This window comes from Piliocolobus tephrosceles, chromosome 2 (genome assembly GCF_002776525.5).
Source record: "Piliocolobus tephrosceles isolate RC106 chromosome 2, ASM277652v3, whole genome shotgun sequence".
In the NCBI taxonomy this organism is placed as follows: Eukaryota; Metazoa; Chordata; class Mammalia; order Primates; family Cercopithecidae; genus Piliocolobus; species Piliocolobus tephrosceles.
In genome coordinates this window covers 136155924-136177609 of record NC_045435.1, presented here as the reverse complement: position 1 = coordinate 136177609, position 21686 = coordinate 136155924, and the positions used below count along the sequence as shown (strand labels likewise).

General features: G+C 44.1%; 1 protein-coding gene and 1 long non-coding RNA gene across 5 annotated transcripts in view; one reads left to right on the top strand and one right to left on the bottom strand.

The window, feature by feature from the left end:
* Nucleotides 1–21686, bottom strand: part of OSBPL10 (oxysterol binding protein like 10) — a 331661-nt gene that overhangs the window by 40825 nt on the left and 269150 nt on the right. The window lies entirely within an intron of this gene.
* Nucleotides 524–18251, top strand: LOC111526543. Its single transcript, XR_002726417.1, has 5 exons — nucleotides 524–550; nucleotides 7260–7387; nucleotides 14813–14861; nucleotides 15366–15510; nucleotides 18057–18251. It is a non-coding gene; the product is annotated as an uncharacterized LOC111526543 (long non-coding RNA).

Sequence of the window (21686 nt, the reverse complement as noted above, 5' to 3'; positions counted from 1 at the left end):
ACTTCAACGTAAATAGACATTTTCCATAGACATACTCCTAAGGCGTTCTCAATCAGCTCTAAATAATCCCAATTCTAAAGAGATGGTTGGGAGGGTCTCAGTGAAGCCCACAGGATATTCCTCCAGCCAAAAGCTAAGTTTTCTTTCATTATGTGCCCAGTTCTCTAGCCACCTCCTAATAGGTATTATCTGACATCATTGGCAAGTTGCTTTGCTAGATTATGCTGAAATAATTGAGGAATCCTTACCTCAATTATTTGTGCTAACCCTGAGAAGAGAAGCCAGAGGGAAGTCTCTGAGCTGTGAGTTACCCTGATTCTACACTCGAAGTTAGGGGTAGAAGGACACAGGAACCCAGCACTTACAGCCAGTGGCCCTGGGGGTCTCCTCCAGCTCCACCTCATGACACCCTGTGCTGCTGCGTGACTGCTGCTGCTGCCAAGGCCACCATTGCTATGAGCCTGAATGGCTAACGCTGAGATTAGCAGGGCCTCCCTGCCACCAGCGTGTCCTCCTGGCTCTCCTCCCTTTTGCCTCTTCTGGATCTCAGGTCAGTTTCAAAGTGGGTGGCTGTCTCAGCTCCCCGTGAGCTTCCATTTCCAGTCTACGCTACGGAAGTCAGAGAGCTGAGACACAAATCCCTCCCAATGGCAAAGGTGCTACAGCTGCAAATTCCTCTACAGTGACCTGGTGGGCAGTAATCTTGTATTAGCAGAATTCCTCTCATCCCAGCACTAGCTGGGGGAGGAGAGGGCAGTGCCTGGGCATTCTACTTTGGGAAGAAAAAGGACAATCAAAAACAAGTGAAATCCAACCACCACGGTGTACCCAACAGGTGGAGTGGGCTGCAAAGTCCTTAAACATCTCAACAGGAAAGGTAGCTTCATTTTGCGGGCAATTATTTTCTGCTTGAAATGAGCTGTTCTCACAAAGAATGGACTGCATACTAAATCAATTGCTCCACTGAGGCTGCCATAAACTTCATGAAGCAAAGAATGATTCATTCTTCTAAAGCTGTGATTTCCTATTTGCTCACAAGCCAGTGCAGGGGAAATCCTCATCTTTCCCACTCACTGCTACACTCAGTGTGGTGTGTTTACAGACCTTCGGAGACCGCACCTCCTCCTGCTGTCTGCCTTACTCGAAAATTCAATCCAGCTTGTCCCTGACTTCCAGTAGCCAGAAAGTCTTTCACAAGATCCAGTCGCATGATACTAAGTACACACATAAATGTGAACACAGACCCCTCCAGCCTTTCCCATTGTAAATCAATAGCACGTCCTCTGTGTGTGACGATTCCTCTCAAAGTCACTGGCTCCAGCAGAGGAAATTAAGGCTGGCGCAGGTGCCCCAGAAGCTGGGTCATCCGGGGTGACTGGTGGCCCTGGAGTCCCGCCCAGGGAAGGACGGCCATGGGAGCCTGGCACACTGCCCTTTGGTGGCACAAATCCTGAGCAAGCCACGCCCCAACCTTAAACAAGGACCTAGGACTGTTTTCTCTCCCACAGCCTCTGAGAACTTGCCCTTTTTTCTCCCAATGTGATTTGTAAAAAATTCCCTTACCCAGCCTCAAGTAAATAATCAGAGTTAAGCTGGTTTCATACACCACGTTGACAGTAAACATCTTACAGGACACACTTTCAATCCACCACACTGCAGCTCAGTCCATCTGCACAAAGAGAAGACCCCCCAACCCCCATCGCGGTCCAACTTGGGGGTACATGGATGGAAAGGTAGGAGTCATCAACAGGTCAACTCTGTCTGAAATAGGTCCGTGGCAATGTAAATGCCAATCTGCTGGCATCCACAAAGCACCCACATAGGCATCCACCGCAAGGAATGGAGGGTTTGAAGAGACAGGTCTTGATGGAGTTTTAAAGACACAAAACGTCCTTCCCTTTTAGGGTCAAGGGTTTGTTGATTCCACTACTCTGATGGAGAATTCAAAGAGATTGATAATTGTCACCCTCTCCAAGTGCTGGTTTCCATAATCAGGTCCCCATGCTTATCCACATCCATACCCCCCCTTCTCTGACAAAGTCCTGCTTGTCTCCTGGGAGACCCTGCACGCCTCCCCTCTCTGAATCTCTGCAAATTTTCACTTATAAAACAATAACAACTGTCTCAAGGTCATCAAAAATGGCAGAACAGTATTCCCCCATCTCTGAAATTTATGAACGTGAGAAATGGTTTCATAAAGCTGAGAGAATTTATAAAACTTAAGCAGAAGAATCTTCAGATCCCCCATCCCCCAGAGATTTTTGCAAATGAGCCAGTCCAGTCACAAAAATGTATGTAAACGTGAAGATAAAATGGAATTAAAATACGTTTGAAAGAGCAGCAGGCTTTGAAAAAATAAGGATTTTAATAAAAACAGAAATTATGACTCAATATTTCTACCACACAAGCACCTCAGGGCATATGGTGCTACAAAAATCGAGCAACTGTGCCTATTAGCAAATGGGGAGAATGATAAGCGAAAATTCGATGGGCAGGAAAAAGCTTCACGGGTAGGCTGGGGTTTAGGGACATTCCCTGGTGACCCACAGTGACCTGTGCCCAGAGCAAGGGTTCTTGGCCTGGGCCCCAGGGACAGCCCTTATAATATCTACCCCCATCCTTGAAATGTTATGTAAAAACTGTAAGTCTGGGCATTTTTCTAAAGAGGGGTCCATAGCTCCCCCTGGAAACTTAGAAGGGTCTCTGCCCCTTCACTGACCTCTGGCCTCTCGAGGACCAAAGGCTGAGACCATGTGAGAGATGGGCTCTTGGGCTGGGAATGGTCCGATCCAAGACAGTCACAGCATCTACAGATGTTACCCGGCCCTTAACCGCAGGCCTCTGCTTCTTACTTATTAGGAGAAGCAGGTATATGGGGCTATGGCCACCGAGGCCAAAGCCAGGAGGCACACCTGTGATGTGTGTTAGGTTTGTGTGGTCCAACAGTCTTCTCAATGGGGGACACCAATGTGGGAGAAACATTTAGCTTTGCTTTCATCTCTTAAACAAAAATCTTAATTCTTCAATACAAATGCAAATTTCAAGCACGACTGAAATGCCAATCTTTTTATTCAATACATATACGTAATGTAACTACAGTTTGGGTCCGTGCCAGGAAAAACCATGAAATCGACATTTGTCTGCAGAGTGCACTCACTTCCCTGTCACAGGCTTCATTCACTCCACCCATGTCCCCAAAGGTACTCTCTTTCCTGGCACTCCACTCCTGCTTTCCCCTCCTCAGACAGAGGACTCCTACCCCACCCCATCCTTCCTGCTTTAGTGACCTGTCTTCTCTCTCAACCTAGACCTGGCCTTCAGATAGGGGGGGTCAACACAAGCAGTTTGATCTACTAGCATCTCCTTTATTTGTACACGGCCTTATAACCTAATATCTTAATTCAGAGGACGGAATCCTTACTGGTTAGATTTGAGACATCATGGTAGAAGCCTGCATGGTTCCATTACCTAACCATTCAAGGTGCATTTTGCCTTTGGACAGGGAGCTTTTCTGTGTCAAACCAGGAATCACAGACATGCAGGGGTAAGAGGGTCTACTCTAACAAGGATTAAGATGGATTCCTAAAGCCATCTCATGCCCAAGTAAATAAGTATCCAATAAACAGACAATATCTACAACAGAAAAGCATCACCCACTGAGCTCAAGTGACCTGCAACTTTCCTGAAAACCTATATGGCAAGGACAGACAATAAAGCCAGCTAGAGAATGAACATCAAATTATCTTTTAGCAGCAAGCATATTGCAGTTCAATCATTTTTAAAGCCTGGCAACTTTCCCTACACACTGTTAACTTGGCAAGGAGGCACTGGGGTGAACTGAGCCATACCAAAAAACCTTGGCACTGAGTGACAAGACCAAACACATCTAGATAGTATCTTTATGGGGAAATCTAGCCATGTCAAAAAAAAGTTTGGTAGTCTGAGGGTCACAGAAATGCAGGCAGTAGGTGAGAAGACCCAAAGCACCATGCTCAGATATCCTCAGAAAAGAGAACTGTCAGGTACACAGCAGCATGGCAAAGAAGTAACCAGGGAATGGAATGACATCCCCTTATAGACAGATTATTTCTCAATTCCATAACTACACAGAACAGGCAATAACATGCAACAATGGCCACGGGGGCAAGTGTACTTACGTTTGCTAGGGGAAAAGAGTCAACAGAAGCTGGCTTGTCAGGAAATAAGGGGTTCTAGAAAAATAAAGAGTGTGGAGTCGAGACACAGAAGCTACGGACTGGAGTAGGCACGTAGAAGACAAAGCGGATAAATCAAGAAACATAGTGAGTTGCAGAAGAGAAACCAAGGGGTCTCAGTGTCTATGAGGATCAAGTGCCCAAGGACCAATTCCTGAATCCATTTTTCAGGTCTTTTTTCAGCAAAAAAAATTATTTTTTATTAAATTAGAGACAGGGTCTGGCTATGTTGCCAAAGTTGGTCTCAAACTCCTGGCCCTCAAGTGATCCTCCCATCTTGGCCTCCCAAAGTGCTGGGATCACAGGCATGAACCACCGCACCTGACCTTCAGTTCTAACAATAATAGTGTTACTGCTGCAGTACAGAATCCATAAAACCAAGGATTTTTATCTCTAGTTATTTTCTCATTCCAATATGTACAGCATATTTAACCAAATTATCACCATCATTACATAATCGTCACAGTATGCAATCAGTGACATTTCATATCTTAAGAAACCCCACCTAACAGGCAAAGGTCATGAAAACTGGCATAGCCACAACTGAAGATCCAGGCTGACTCCGTATATATGTCAGTAACATCAGCATAGCCCAGGGTATACAAAGATGGCCAGCAATTCAGGAAATTTCACTTGGCCTTCTTGTCCCCATTTCCAGTAAGAAACTCTTATCACATGACTACCAAGGGCAGGGCATTCACTACTACATGCTTGGAAAAAGTATCTCCCCTGAGGACACGGAGATGGAAAGTTTTGTCATATGAATGCAAAATGGTTGATCCTGATGAACCTACTGTCCTTCCCACATACTGCACAGGTGAGATTTCTCCTCCGGAAGCGTCTTTTTGGTGGCTGTGTCTAATTCTCCAAAAGTAGGCCATCTTTGCTGGGTAGAGGGTATCTCAGCTGAACGGGTGGATGTTCCACTCTGGTCAGAAGTCATGCCGAAGACAGAAGCTGTGGACACATGTCTTCAGCTGGTGTCTGGTATAGTTGGTGCCCCTTGGCCCTGCTGCAGGGCAGCTGTTGAAGGCTCCTGCACATATACTATCATCTACATGTAGCCACTTCCAAAGCCAGGCAACCAACTGTGCCTCAAAGGCCACCAGCGAGTTTAGGGGACCTTATCTTGCCATTTGGAGGTAGATTCAAGAACGAGGCCACTGCGAGGGGAACCCGATGGAGAAGCTGGATCTTATCCTTGACAGGTACAAGGACGCGCATGTCCACACAGCAAGCTGGTCCCAGCTGCCTTTTGGAGATGCTGAGTTTGTCGTCACTGACATCACAATCCTCCTGCTGCCTCCCAGGGGATGAGCTGGCTGGCTGGCTCTAACCACACATACACACACATTTACCACACTTGGCTCTTATAGACTGGAAGGACAGATGCTCTTCCTGAGCAAAGGGGCCGACCTGCAGAAAGGTTAGTTTTAAATAAAACACACCCTGGAAGGCAGAAGGAAGTCACTTCTTGGGAAGGGAGAGAGTGGGGGCATTTGTCATCAGCCAAGATAACGGAACAATTCCATCGAGAGGATTCAACAGGCATTCCTTTAAAAAACATTCGAGGGAAGCATTCACAGGAAATAGCAGCATGTCTTTGTCTCATTTCTACGTTTCTGATTAGAAACCAGAGTCTAGCTATTTTTAAACGAAAGGAAAAAACAGAAATCAAGAAATAGCAAAGAAAACCTAAAGAGAGCACAAAAAAGAAAAGGGAAGAAGCAGCGGCAAATGAAGGGGTAGGCAACCATTTTGCAGCTGAGCTTTTGGAGTGTGCCAGGGTGAATCCCGAATGCCAGCGTGCAGAATCCCAGAGGCTGCTAATCAAGCTTAGCATCAGCCTGCTGCCTGGAAAGGCAGGGAAAGGGCAGGGCCCCAACAAGACAGAGAGGGCCTGCTAAGTGCCAAACACTGTGTCAGGCGCTTTACAGCATCTCAATGAGCAAAACGCTAGCACTTTAAAACCAAATCCAGCGCTGAATTACTAACACGGCCAAGAGCTCTGAAAGACACCCTGAAAGCAAAGCCATTTATGATCGTGGGACCAAGGTCTCCATGGTCCCTATTCTGATGTTGCACAAGCAGCACAGATCACAGGAAGCTCATGAGTATTTGGGATACAAGTCATAGTGAGGATAAGGAAGAGGCCACGAAATCAGAGACTACCACAGCTTTAGGAGACAGTGATGCATTAAAGAAAAGCGTGGAGATCCGGCTGCAGATAGTCCTGGTGATAAATCCCAAAGACGCTATGCCCCACCTGTCAGGCTCAGTCTCCCTGGCTCTAAAATGGACATGGTACCACCTCTCACATCTGAGAGGCCTGCTCTAGGTCTCAACAAGGCAAAGCGTACAAAGCAATGAACGCTGTAGTGGCTGCCACACAAGAAGTGCTTGGTAAACAGCCATGCTCTGATGAGGCCTGTGACGTTCGCACTGGGCACACAATGGTATGTTGACTTGAGGTTGCTGCTAAAGCTCCTGCATCCTCCTACTTGTGCTGCTCCCTTCTCCCCCGCAGCTTCCCTCTCAAAGCTGAATTGATGCCACCCAAGCTCCTCTGCTACGCCTTCCCCACTGAGGATTTTGGGGCTGCAGGGCCCTGACCACAAGGCAAACATCCCTTCCCTGGTCTGGAGCTACACTAGGAAAGGATTCAGAGAACTTTGAAATATGTCTCAATCAAGGTCACATGCAAATGTGTGAACTAAGCAAGACAAACACGAAGCAGCAAGTGCAGTGAATTAGAGATAGCATCCCAGCAACCGGCCCCAGAGGACCAGCTGTGGTTTGGAGGTGACAGGAGCAGTAGCCGTCCACACCTGTTATCCGAACCTGCCATCCACAGCTACTCAAGTTCTCTAAGGCCTAGGAAAGGTAGGGAAGAAACTCCTTCAAGACCCCATTCTAGCCTTCCTGGAGCTCTGATAAGAGAGAACGCAATGGGTTTAGACATAAAGGCGTAAGGGTAAGTTTAATGGTAAGCAGGCACTGGGTCTGAAAGGTTACTATCACCTTAGCCACCTTCAACGACCACAGGTAACAAAGCACCACATTAGATACTGAAGCTAGAAATTTGCTTAAGATATGGTCTCAGCATTCAACGGGCTGGTGCTCTGGTTGAGAAGGAGTACATGGATCTTTCTTTCTCCTAGCCCTGGAGACTAGTAAGTTTCAGACTGTAAGTTTCAACTCAACATTTGAGACTTAGTTCAACCACGTTTCACAGAGGTGGAGACTTAATCCTACCATCTGTCCCTAGGTGCTTCGGACTTGCCCATTCTGGCACTTAGCAAAGTGGATTTATGCAAGTGCACACCTACTTTCCAACTGGACCAGAAATGTCAGCCCTCTTTTGGCAAAGGAATTGATTATTTGGGGCTGGCTACTCAGGGCCATGGGTGGAGGTGGACGTAGAGGCCATCTACAAATCTGAGGAGAAAGAAAGCTGTGATCAACTAGTAATACCAGCCAGGGGTTCAGGAGGGGAACACAGTGGCCACATGCTTGTCAGCTTACCTTAATTGGAACTCTTTGATGGAGGAATCCCAGCTAATTGAGGGCTTCATTTCTAGAATTCCACCACAAAGGACGGTTTACAACAGATGTACAGTAAGTTCTTAAAAGGAATGAATTTATAAAATCAAAAAGAAAGTGTGGGAAACTTGAGTGTGCAAGGACAAAAATCTAGATTTAAAAGGACAGCCAGTCACAGAAGCCTATGTGTTGTGATTCCACTTCTATGAGACATCCAAGACAGGCAACAGAGATTAGTGGTTGTAGGGGCTGTGAGGACGGGTGGAACGGGGGTGACAGCTAAAGGGTCCAGGGTTTCTGAGGTGATGAAAACATTCTAAAATTGACTGGTGACGGTGACATATACCTGCAAATATACTAAAATCCACCAAATGGTTGGTATAATTTAAATGGATAAATTGTATGGCATGTGTATTATATCTCAATAATGTCATCAAAAATAGAAAAATAAATGAAAGGATATATGATACAAATTCAAATAGCAAAGGCCAGGAGGAAGGGCGTGGCCAGGGTGATCAGTGCGGCTCACACAGAGAAGGCAGACTCTGGGCTGGGTGTCACCAAAGAGGAGCGCTTCAAGCAGCCAAGAGAAAGAGGGGACAGTCCAATAGCAGAAATGATGCCAGTCAGGGATGAAGAGAACCTTCCTGCAGGGAAGTGCAGCTGACGCCAAGCACAGGGCTTTGGCCTTATAATAGGACTCATTCCCTTGGAGAGCCCATCTGATCCAACAGCTTTCAATAATTTCTAAATATTTATTTCCTAAGTGTGTATCTCAAGTTCAGCCTTCTCCCCTGAACTCTAGCTTCGTGCACCCAGTGGCCTATTCAACATCTCCCCTCTTAGCTATCCGAGGTGGGCAGGATAGCAGACCCCTGAGCTGCCCACATCCTAATTCCCAGAACCTGTGTATACGGCACTTTAAGTGACAAGGGGGCTTTACACACGTGATTACGTTAAGGACCTTGAGATGAGGAGATTAACCTGGATTGCTGAGGTGGTCTCGATGTAAAAACATGAATCCCTAAACTTAGAGAATCTTTTCAGGCTGTGGTCAGAAAGAGGAATATAGATGCAACGTTCCTGGCTCTGAAGATGAAGAAAGGGGCCACAAGCCAAGGAATGTGGGCAGCCTCTAGAAACTGGAAAAGCCAAGGAAACAAATTCTTTCCTAGGGCCTCCAGAAAGAAATGCAGCCCTGCCAGCACCTGGATTTTAGCCCACTGAGACCTGCGTCTGAATTCTTACGTGGAACTATAAGATGATAAATTAGTGTTGTTTTAAATCAATAAGTTGATGATCATTTGTTACAGCAGTGAAAACATATCACCTAATGGCCATCTCAGACTTATTGTGTCTAAAACAGACCTTTCAATTCATACCTCCAACATATGATCCTCCTTATCTCAGTAAATAACAGCTTTGCTTTTCTAACCACTTGGCCAAAAGCCTTGGCACCATTCTTGACTTTAATTTCTTGCATATGCACTGCTCCACATCACATCCATCAGCAACTTCTGCAAATTATATCTAGAATCTCATTGTTTCTCACAACTTCAGCAACCCTGACAAAGCCACCATCACCTCTCTCTAATAATCAGTCTCCTGCCCCTCCTCCCAGTCTACATCTCCTCACAGTAGCTGGAAGGTATCTTAAATCATAAAGTTGATCACATAACTCCCAAGCTGAAAGCCCTCCCCTCTTGACTCAGACTAAATGTCAAAGTCCTGACTGCGGTCCACGAGGCCCTACACGATGTTGCCCCACGACTCCTCTACTCTTCGCTTGATCACACTCCCCTCCTTGTTCACCCTACTCACCCCTCCCAGCCACCTTCTGTTCTTGGAACACGTGAAGGAGAGGCCTACCTCAGGGCCTTTGCACCTGCTCTCATTGGTCTTCTTCATCCACTTCCCCCTCACTTCACTCGGATCTTTTTAAATTTTATTTTACTTTTTTATTTTTTATTTTGAGACAGTCTCACTCTGTTGCCCAGGCTAGAGTGCAGTGGCACAATCTCAGCTCACTGCAACCCTCCCCTCCTGGGCTTAAGTGATTCTCCTGCCTCAGCCTCCCAAGTAGCTGGAATTACAGGAGCATACCACCATGCCAGGCTAATTTTTGTATTTTTAGTAGAGAAGGGGTTTAACCATGTTGCCCAAGCTGGTCTTGAACTCCTGATCCACCCGTCTCAGCCTCCCAAAGTGCTGGGATTACAGGCATGAGCCACCACACCCAGCCTCACTCAGATCTTAACTCCAATGTCCCCTCACCACAGCAGCCTTTGACCATCTAGGCCAGCACCTCCCTCTCCTCCCTCTCCACAGTTTGCTCCTTCCTCAGCTCTGCTTTTCCCTGCAGCACTGATCACTCTCAACTGTATTATATGTGTACTTATCATCTCTTCCCCCTTGCAGAAAGTCAGCTCACAGGAAGCAGGACCAAAATGAATGTTTTGCTAGCTGCTGTGGCTTTATCAACAAAAATACTATCTGACATTGACTTATTTGCTGCATAAGTAAAGGAAATAAACAGCTGGCTCTCCCCTATGGAAATGAGGAACTGCTGAAGATTCTGAGGAGGCTGGGTAATAGAACTCAGGCCCTAGGAGACGAATGGTTAAGCAAACAACGATATGATTGCACGCAGGGGGGACGGGCACTGAGAGCAGTTTTGGAAGACTCCTGACACAGTTCAGCGTGAGGGACACCGACACACACTGGGGGGTGGTAGTGAAATGTTTGACGTCCTTCCTTCTCCTCTACTGGGTAAATATACACGTAAGGCTCTGTGTTAGGTGCGGAGGAGGATTACAATCAGTGTAGGACATGGCCTGGGTCACCCCGGACCCTGAGGCCTTGCTGGGCAGCCAGTAGTTGGGTTTTGAGTTCCTCTATGTGGAAGATCAAATGGTGAGTTATTGCGGGGGTGCAGTCATCAGAGGGGAGGCAGGGAGCCGGCAGCAGGCAGGTAAGGAAGAGAGAGAGAAAGCGCAAGAGGCAGCGGGGTGGAGTGAGAGGCAAAATGGACCAGTCAAAACTGTCTGCAGATCCAATTATTCTACTAAACACGACGGGCAATAGAAAACAGCTAAGACGACACACATGGGCAGGCAGCATTCAGCTGAGAGAAGGGCTGTTCTCATCTCTGCTCCCCTCCTTTCAGCCCTGCGTGCACTCGATAAAGGAGCCCAGCAGCTGCATCCTGCCCTTCCTGTTCTGCGCACCATCCTGGTCACCCAGGCTTGAGACCTGCAAGTTCCCGGACCCCTCCCATCCAGAGACCCACCTGGCCCACCATCCCCCTTCCTTTCCTCATCTTTGCTGCTACCACACCCTAGGCTTGGGTCACATAAATGTAGGGCCCTGCCAGCCTCCCAGCTCATCCTTCCGCTCCAGACTCCTTCTCTTACACTGTCTTGTACCACACCACCAGAGCGTTCTTCCCCAGACACCCACTGCTCTGTTCAGAAGCCTTCAATCAGGCACACGTTCTCAGGATCTCCTCAGGGATGTGTCCAAAAAAAAAGGTTTTCAATTGCTTCCCACTGCCTAGAGGAAAACGTCTACTCAGCCAGTACTTTGGGCTTCCTTAATCTGACCCATACTTCCCCTCCCTCCTAAACTTCCTCTAGCCTAGACTGAGGACGGTATACTTACTTCTCACCCTACTCTCTAGGCTTGCCCTGTCTAATCCAGTAGGTGCTAGTCACACTTAGCTACTTAAAATAATTAAAATTAAACACAATTTAAAATTCTGTTCCTTGATGGCACTAGCCACATTCAGACTAGTGGCTACCATATTGGACGGCGTAGAAAGAAAACACTTTCCTCACTGCAGCAAGTTTGATTGGAGAGTGGTGCTCTAACTTTTGATGGCCTCCCATCCATTTCTACTCCTTCCACCAACTGTGATTTACCTGTACGAACAGCACTGGCGCCACGATGCTGGCGCTAACAATCTGGGCAGGAGCAATCCCTCCCTCCTCTAAATCCCACGTTGAAGTTTACTGGGATCACTCGAATGGTACTGCCATGCCTATCTTTCCTTCACTTCTTGGTAATATAAAGTTCAGTGGGAGGAGATTATTTTCAAAATCTAAGATTCCTGATGAAACACCAAAGGACAATTTTACAAACACCTCCACTTCAAAAACAAACTGATGAAGGAATGATGTAGTTGGGGTAGCCAATAGTAATAAAATGATTCTGTGCCTAAAAACGGAAAGGAATTCTACTACCTGTGACTTGCTTCTATCATAAGCACGGGTACATGCCGAGACTAGAATTCTGGCTTTCTAGATCCACAGTTTAAATTATTATTGATTTATGCTTTGTGCTGGGTGATGGATTTCTTCTGATCTGCAGATGGTAAATGGCTTTATTCAGAAAGAAACACAAGACTCAAGTCGATGGTACCACGTCAGTGATTCTTTCAGAACTGTACACTCGATGCCACTAATTGCTAGACCGTCTTGCTTTTCCCATAAATTATGCAGTTATGGGCCTGAACTCTACGGCAGGGACAGAAGAAAGCATGTAAAGCACTGCGGGAATGCAGAGTGGCAGCAAGGAAAGGCTCTAAATTAGGTCTACTGTGGTCCCTGGACCTGCAGCAGCAGAATCACTGTGAATCGGACAGAAATGCAAGTCTAGGGTCCCCTCCAGACCTATAGACACAGAAACTCTGGGGGCAAGGCAGAGACCAGTGTTTGTTGGGTTGGGGTTTGTTTATTCTTTTAATTGAAATACAATTATAACTTATACTTGGTACAATATACAAATCTTATTGTACCATTCCATGAATTTTGACAAATGTATCGCTTTATATCCAACTTAATATTTTTCTGTTTTACCATTTTTTTTGTTTTTTTTTTTTTTTTTTTTGAGACGGAGTCTCGCTCTGTCGCCCAGGCTGGAGTGCAGTGGCGCAATCTCGGCTCACTGCAAGCTCTCTGCCTCCCGGGTTCACGCCATTCTCCTGCCTCAGCCTCCCGAGGAGCTGGGACTACAGGCGCCCGCCACCTCGCCCGGCTAGTTTTTTGTATTTTTTAGTAGAGACGGGGTTTCACCGTGTTAGCCAGGATGGTCTCGATCTCCTGACCTGGTGATCCGCCCGTCTCGGCCTCCCAAAGTGCTGGGATTACAGGCTTGAGCCACCGCGCCCGGCCTGTTTTACCATTTTTAAGTGTACAGCTCAGGAGTATTAACTATAATAACGTTATTGTACACCAGATCTCTAGGACTTTTTCATCCAGTAAAGCAAACTCTATACCCAGTGAACAGCAACTCCCTGCTCCCCGAGGCCCTGCAGCAGATTTTGGTGCCCCCTAGCATTTGAGAAGGTCTGCTCTAATGATCCCCGGCCACGGGCGTTGCGAGGAACAGCGGAGGAAAGTAGCAGGCGTGATAGGGGCCTGGCTCCCGGTGGGGGAGCAGCGCAGGCAGTGTGCTACCAGCCCCTCAGATTCTCCAAACCCAGTCCTAGGTGGCCAGTGAGGAGATGGCTCTGGGCTAGATGCTAGGGGAAACCAAATACAGACATATGGACAACTTTTCTCATAAACTTGTGTAGGCACAAGTTTAAGAAAATTGTATTCCTCAACATTAGACAAGGTTCCAGAAATTTCATTTGATGACCCCCAAACAGACTCAGAAAGCTATCAGCTTTGATTGGATAAGGGTGATTGTATTTTAATCAGTGGCCACACCAGGCAGTCATTCAACTCCAGCTTTGAATTTTATCTGTCCATTTTAATCATTTATGCTTCTCACCTGGAAATTCCCAACTAATACCCTCCAATGGAAATTTCCGAAGCGTACGATAACACAAAGGAAATAACCAGGAGCATCGCAAACCACAGAACAGTTTTGATTTACAAGTCATTAGAAGCAAGAGGCATTTACTGTTCTTTGCAGGCCAAAAGGGACTGCATCATGAATAATGGAAAAAGCAAAATGCATGAAGAACTCTTCTGATAATGTTATAATGTTCTCTCCAGGCCACGCGGAAGGCACATTTATTGAGGACTTTCCCTGTGCCAGGCACATATCAATACATACAGGGTAGCAATCTTTAAGGGACAAAAACTAGCAAGTCCACCCCGTTTTGCTTCAATAGGTAATTTCTGGATCATTATCTTCCGACTCTCAAACCAGTGATTTGGTACCACAAGCAGATCAAGAGCTAGGAATATCAGAAACAGCCCAAAGCTCAGGTTTTATTCTTTTCATTTTTCTTAAAGACAACTCTGGTATACGCCTATTCTGTCCTGATTTCTGTAAATATTACCAAACCAAGAAGAAAGCATCTAGCAGAAAACAGGCTCTAGCATTTCATAGAAGAAAAGAAATAAACCAGGAGCAAAACTACCACAGCCCTTAATTCCACAATGAGGAGGCACCAATAATGCCCCACTATAAAGCTACAATCTCTACATCCCACTCAATATCTTTTGGTTCAAACAGCAAGCATTTTCTATTCTCTTTAATTTGCATTATGTGTGTCCACTTTTCTAGCCACAGTGACACAGGATATTAAAAGGTTTCCCTGTACTTTTACTCAGATGTGAAATGATATTCAGGATGTAAGAGGGTAATTGCAGCAATTCATATTTTTTTCGTATTATTCCACTGCCATAAAATCCAAATGAGGCTCACTATGTCCTCTACTTTAAAAACTGTCACATTATCATGCTCTGCTTTGTCCTACTCTCAAATGCTTCATTCACTGAAAACTTCCAGGGGAAATTTGTGAGACAGCTGTAATCATCCTGGGGTAACACAAACCGTATGTAGTAGCACTATTAATAATCAGAACAGTGGGATTCCTATATGTAGCACAAAAAGAAGGTGAATTTTAAGACATAACTGTGCTTAGGTAGGACCTACAATCCTTTAAATACTACATATTCTAGTTTTTGTTTGCATCGCTTTGTTGCACAGAATTTCCATTTCTTTTTTTTTTTTTCTTTCTTTCTTTTCTTTTTCTTCGTCTCTGTTGCCCAGGCTGGAGTGTAGCATGATCTCAGCTCAATGCAACCTCTGCCTCCCAGGTTCAAGCAGATTCTCCTGCCTCAGTCTCCCGAGTAGCTGGGACTACAGGTATGTGACACCACACCTGGCTAATTTTTTGTATTTTTAGTAGAGACGGGGTTTCACAGTGTTACCCAGGATGGTCTCAATCTCCTGACCTCGTGATCTGCCTGCCTTGGCCTCCCAAAATGCTGGGATTACAGGTATGAGCCACCATGCCCGGCCCCAGAATTTCCATTTCTGTAGCATAAAATAACTCCATGATGACTTTCCAAGCTAGGTTTTCTGTCACTTTAGAGAATTTGTCAATTTAGAGATTTTGACAGAATTCTCTACTCCTGAACACATCTTCATCCTGTTTTCATAAAACAGGGTCATGAAACTCATCCTTCGTGTGAGTTTCAAAAGTTTCAAAATAACAGAGTATGTGACACTTGATTGGAAATTGATATTTAACTGAACATTTTATCATGCTATACGTAACCAATGTCTTTGAATTTCTTTTAAAAAGTTTTTATGTCATTAAGTGTTTCATTTTTAAGGAATAAATATATTTTTTTTCAACTTGACAAGTATCCTGCATAAAGCTGCATTAAAAACCAGTAACATCATACCCTGGATGGGGATGGAAGATCTAAATCAGAACCTCCATGGAATGCATCTCTACATATTTTCACTTTGTTTTCAAGCAAGGACCTAGACCAGCAAGAAAGTGAGGGTAGAAAAACCACCTCTCCACATGGTGCAGTTCTCTTAATAAGAGGACTGCTAGAGTCTGGCTAGCTAGATGATGTTTCCAGGAAGGATAAATGTGTGTGTGTGTGTGTGTGTGTATATATATACACACACATATATATAAATATATATACATATATATAAATGTATATATATATAAATATATATAAATGTGTGTGTGTGTATATATATATATATATATAATCAGTTAGTGTACATTCCCATAGCTGCTGTTCATCCCTACAAAACAGCCCACACGCAGAATCACCTGCTCGCTCATTCCAGTGGGTGTTCCTAGACAGCAGCACATAAAATCCTGGAGCTGAATTTTAAACTAATGCTAAATTATAAAAGGATGTAAGGGGAATCTGACTCTCAAAACGCTTCAAGCTAAGGGATCTTCATGAGAAAAAATTTTACAGCAGGGACATAATCATGATTGTTGTTACTGTTTCTTACCTCGAAAAATGCACCCAAAAGGTGGAAAAATACTTGCTCCACATTATTAAAAATTCACTGGCTTGGTATATTGAAAGAAGTCTTAGAAAACATTAATTAGGAAGTCCAATAACCCAACTGAAAAATATGCAAAGACTATGAACAAGATGTTAAAGACAAAGGAAATACGAATGGGCTAATAAATGTGAAAATATGCTTAACTTCATTCATAATTATAAAGAAGGAAATTAAAAACAAGATACCATTTATCTTAAAAATAAACTGGAAATAAAATAAGAGCTTGACATTCATTCCTTAACGGTGAGAGACAGGATAATAGCAACCCTCACACAATGCTGAGAAAGTATACATTTGGCTTAATCTTGGAGGGGAACGTGGTAATACTTATCAAACCTTAAATTCCCACATTTGTTAACTGAATTTCAGTTAAATTCCACTGCTCGAAAGTTTCCCTATATATTTCTGTAAGTGTACACAATACGTGTAGAGGACAATTTATAATAATGAAAAACTGGACAACATAAATGTCACTCCTAGGGTCTAGTTAAATAAATTACTAGTTAAATAAAATATAGCACATAACTCCATAGATGTATTCATAGACTGGAATGGCTTTGTAGCTGTTCAAAAGAATGCAAACAATCTCTACATACTGACATGTGAAGATACGTAAGATATATTGTCAAATTGAAAAGCCACAGAACATTATTCATACTGTGATTCCACTGGTATAAAAAAAAGTTAAAGAATAAACAAATATATATATATATATATGTTTGCTGTACAAACTTCCCATAAGAGACACACAGTAGCTCCTTCTAAGGAGGTGGCATTGAAAGGAAATACGGGGTTTTTACTTCTGACTTCCTATAGGTTTCTACTGTATTTTAATGCAATAATTATGCTGTTTTACAATAATTTTAAAAATCATCCTCCTACTACTGCCAAAGCATGAATTGTAGAAATTATACAAAATGAGACATCATGGTTTCATGTCCGACTGAATTCTGAGGCTCTTGGGAGGTACAGGGAGGAAGGGAGTGGCAAAGGCAGGGGTAGCGTGGGAAAAGCAAGTTTGAAAAGGCTTCACTGTGTACAAAAAGCAAAGCCAGCCACTTATTTTCCAATAATGAGTCCAGCTGAGCTGACCGCTTTCCTCAAAGGGAATAGAACAACTTGCTTAATTTCCACCAGCCAGAGGTTGAGCCTAGTTTTAACTCCATGCTCTATGTAATGTATTCTGTGAATGCCAGTCAACTCCCCTGCTGCTGTAGGTGGGAAAATGGCCCAAAGACGGCCGGGCGTGGTGGCTCATGCCTGTAATCTTAGCACTTTGGGAGGCCAAGGCAGGAGGACTGTCTGAGCTCAGGAGTTCAAGACCAGCCTGGGCAACATGGCAAAACCCCATCTCTACTGAAAATATAAAAAATTAGCCAGGCATGGTGGTGGCTGCCTGTAATCATAGCTACTGGGGAGGCTGAGACATGAGAATCGCTTGAACCTACAGCCAAGATCGCGCCACTGCACTCCAGCCTGGGCAATAGAGCAAGACTCTGTCTCAAAAAAAAAAAAAAGGCCCAAAGACGTTCAAGTCCTGATAGGTTAGGTTACATGGCAATGGGAAATTAAGGTTGCAAATGGAATTGAGTTTGCTAATCAGCTGATCTTAAAACAGAGAGATTTTCCTAGATTATCTGGGTGAGCTCTGTGTAATCACAAGGGGCCTTAAGAGTGGAAGAGGGAGGCAGAAGAGGGACGTCAGAGGGAGATGGAACTGTGGAAGCAGGGTCAATGAGATGCAATGCTGTTGGCTCTGAAGATGGAGCAATGGGCCCAAGCCAAGGAATGCAGGCAGCCTCTAGCAGCTGGAAAAGCCAAGGAAACAAATTCTACCCTACAGCGTCCAGAAAGCAACACAGCCCTTCTAACACTTTAAGTTTAGCCCACTGAGACCTGTGTCAGACTTCCAACCAACAGAACTGTAAGAGAATACATTTGTGGTAATTTGTTACAGCAGCAACAGGAATCTAATATGACCTACTTATATTTCCTTTATTTCCATATACACAGATTTCCTCTGATGCACCAGCCTGGGATGTGCTGTGAAAATCAGCTACCTGGGCTTCCCACCTGTGGATGCTCACTGACCTGGGGCCACGCCAGGTGATTTTAGGACTTCCTCAGAGAAAACCCAGACAAGACACCAGCAACAGAACTAGCCTGATGATTACTAAATTAGTTCTATGTGGAGAAGCCATATTTGAATAAGTTATTAGTGGAAGCCCTTTGTAAACCATGCTCCATTATATAAATGGCAGATGTCATTATTTACACCCAGACTACTCCTTTGGAAGACAAACAAAAGAGAAATGAATCTTGCTTAGCCCAGAATAGCATGACAACACATGTTCTTAAGTGTTTCCCAACATACTTCATATCTACAAATAAAGATAAGCTAGGTCAGCCAAAGAACAATTTTAATAAGGACTTACTATTGAGTGCCAGGCATTGAGCTGGACACTGGCGATATATGATCTCATATAATGTTTACAACATTTTCATCAGGAAATACCATTATACAACCATTAATAATTCACATGCTTATGTCCTTACAGGCAATCATTGAAAGAGCCTGGGTTCAAAGTGCTTTGTCAGACTCCACAGCTGGGGCTCCAGAGAGACACCACGTTAATCCCCATCCCCCATCATGAAACAGCTTAAAGAGACCCAAATGCTGATGATTCACCTCATTCTCACCAACCTAGAAATGCAACAATTTAACTGCACTTCCCCAAAATACCTTTGGGACTTGGACTTTTTTTTCATATATAACTCATCTTAACAGCCAAATTATCAAAAACAGAATCTCTTGTTTTCATTATGATTTTGTATCTTATGTCCAACCAATTGATTGCGTCCATCAAGGAACCTGTATTCTCAGATGATATAAACAAAAACCTGGCTTTTGTGAGGTGGAGAGTGAAGTTTATAAAGGCTTCTCATAAGCCCTAGTCAATGACCGTCGTGAGCACCTGCCCCTCATGTCTGCAGGGCACAAGAGTCCCCACTCATCTGCTTGAGAACCACTGATCTAGCACAGCAATATCTAAAATGGGTAAGGATTTTCCCATTATGGGAATTTCTATATATATTCCATTCTAAATAAATGTTTTAGCACTAAAAACTCATCATAATGGAATTTTTTTAAAAGCCACGTAAACATAAACGTAAGTCCCTCTTGCTTCCATTTCTTTTCTCAATTCAATACATGAAATTAGTATCAATCTTCTATAAGAAAAGTTCACATCCTTCAAAGGAGTAGTTTTCTCCTTGAATTACATTATATATACACATTTTTTTTTTAAAGTCAGAACTACAAGCTGGCTCTGCATTTTAGTACATAAGCTAGTAAAAAGAAGATATTTGGAATCTGAAACACATTTTCCAAAAACTAACCAGCATTCATGGGGGTTTCCAGGGTAACCTACAAAGCTATATTAAACTCATAATGTGGGCTAAATACATTTGCTGTAAATAAATTAAGATTTGATACTCTCAGAGTATTAATTTATAAATATTAACAAAGTTATATACATTTCTTATATATTTTAAAGAAAAGTAATTCTGAGGAGATGATCAAGAAAAATGAGAATGGAGATTTGGAGCAATCTAAAGAGCACTCCCAGGGTTTTCAGGATTGATTCACTGCTCTCAACTGCATTTCATTTCATTTCCAAAACAGCTACAGTTTCCTTCTCCTTCGCACGGCTGTATGTCCACCGCTCTTCTTATACTTATTGGTAATGTGGTCATTTAATGGGACCACTAAGGCCAATAGAGAGAACTTTATGTGACATGAGGACCATCCAGCACAGGCTTAGCTGGCTGTAGATGGCGAATGACAGAGAAAAGGGTGGAGATTGGGAGGGACAGGAGCACACTGTTATCTGAGAGAGAGAAAAGACAGTGGTGACAGAGAACCGCGTGATACCCAACTCCACAGGGCACCTCATGGAGTCCATGGCCTTGGTCAGGGCTGCTCCAGTATCTTTAGGGGTGAGGAAGGCTATGGTCCTGGTGTGGCTGGGGACCGGATGGATAGCCAAACAGCTGCTGGTACAGTACTTTCAAGTACTACAGAATGGCTATTTGATTCCTACATCCAGAAGATCTGAAAAACACTGCCAGAACTTAAAGACAATTCTATGGCTCACTCACTTGCTCTGTATCATACACACACACACACACACACACACACACACACACAACTTTCCCCCTAGTGGCTCACATCCATCATCAGTACCAAAAGAATTTTAAATTTACAGTTATTATTTAGCACACAGTAAGCCCCTGCAATGCACAGAGCCATAAGCCATCTACAAAACTCAATTCAAATTACAAAAGGGATACAAGAACTCATCGATTAACTCAGGCGAAGCCCAAAGTAGATGTGAGAAATATTTTCCTCTTTTCTCCCATAACATTCTTTCCCCAGGATCATAAATCTCTGAGCGTTGACTTTTCATCTTTAGAAAGTAAGCGTCATCAGGGCCAGAAAATAAATCACTTTTAAAATAGTCATTCACCGTGGGCAAATACAAATATAAGCCAGGCAGATGGTGAAAAGCTCATTTATACTGGTATAATGTCATAGAACTAGGCAAGTGAGAAGGAAGCAGAGGGAGCTGTGAAATGTAGGGCCATGTTTAGAGGGTGAGACTAAATACCCCCAAACAACAGAATACGAAAACTTTTCATACCACATCGCCACAATCTCTTCAACTCTTCACCTCTGGTTCAGATCTGACTTTCTCCCTTTGTGGCAACAAGAATGAACAGAAAAGAGAAAAGGGGAAAGAGGAGGGAAAACCCAGACTAAACATTGCAGGGCTTTAAGTCCTTTTCATTTACCAGTTTCAAAGCGCTTAATCCCTTGAGTACTGCTGCAGGATAGGAGAGATTATACCACTTGGTGCTGAGTTTTTTCATATGGCTCCAGCTCACAGTTGGCAAATCCAAGGTGGCTCCTCCCCAGCACTCTGGTGGGTGTTTACGTCACAAAGCCACACAGGCCTCGGGGGAGGGGAGAGAAGGAAGGCAACACCACGAACACTCCTAAGGCCACTGCCAAAGACTGTCTCAGTCCTGTGTCGAAACCCATTAAAAGCCCCAGCACATATCCTACTGGCCATAGCAAAGGCATGATTTCAGACCTTCCACTATATTCCCCTCCTCTCTTATAAAAACAACACCCACCCAAGAAGCAAAACTTTATTATCACCCACAAAATAGGAAGAGAGGAAGAGAAAAGCAATGGAGGAAAGAAAAAATCCTTGAAAAATGAGCATAAGCTGAAATGAATCCCCCAAAACGACACAGAAAAAATATACTATCATTCCTTGTACTCAGAGAGCTCATGAAAGCTGCCAGAAACCAAGTCGAACAAGTTCTTGAAAAATGTGTGCAGGGCTTAGGCTTGTGTGTGATGATTACATTGTGAGTTGCTAAAAATGAAAAGGAAGGAGGGCAGAAAGATGCTGTTTTGCAAGACAGACAGGAGGAGCTCTTAACCACAGGAGGCAGTGTAGCCTAGGAGATAACCACAGAAGCACATCTTCAAATTCCACGTCATCTCACAGATGGTCATCTCAATTGCCACAGGCCACAGGTAGATCCCCAACCACATGACACCAGGACCTA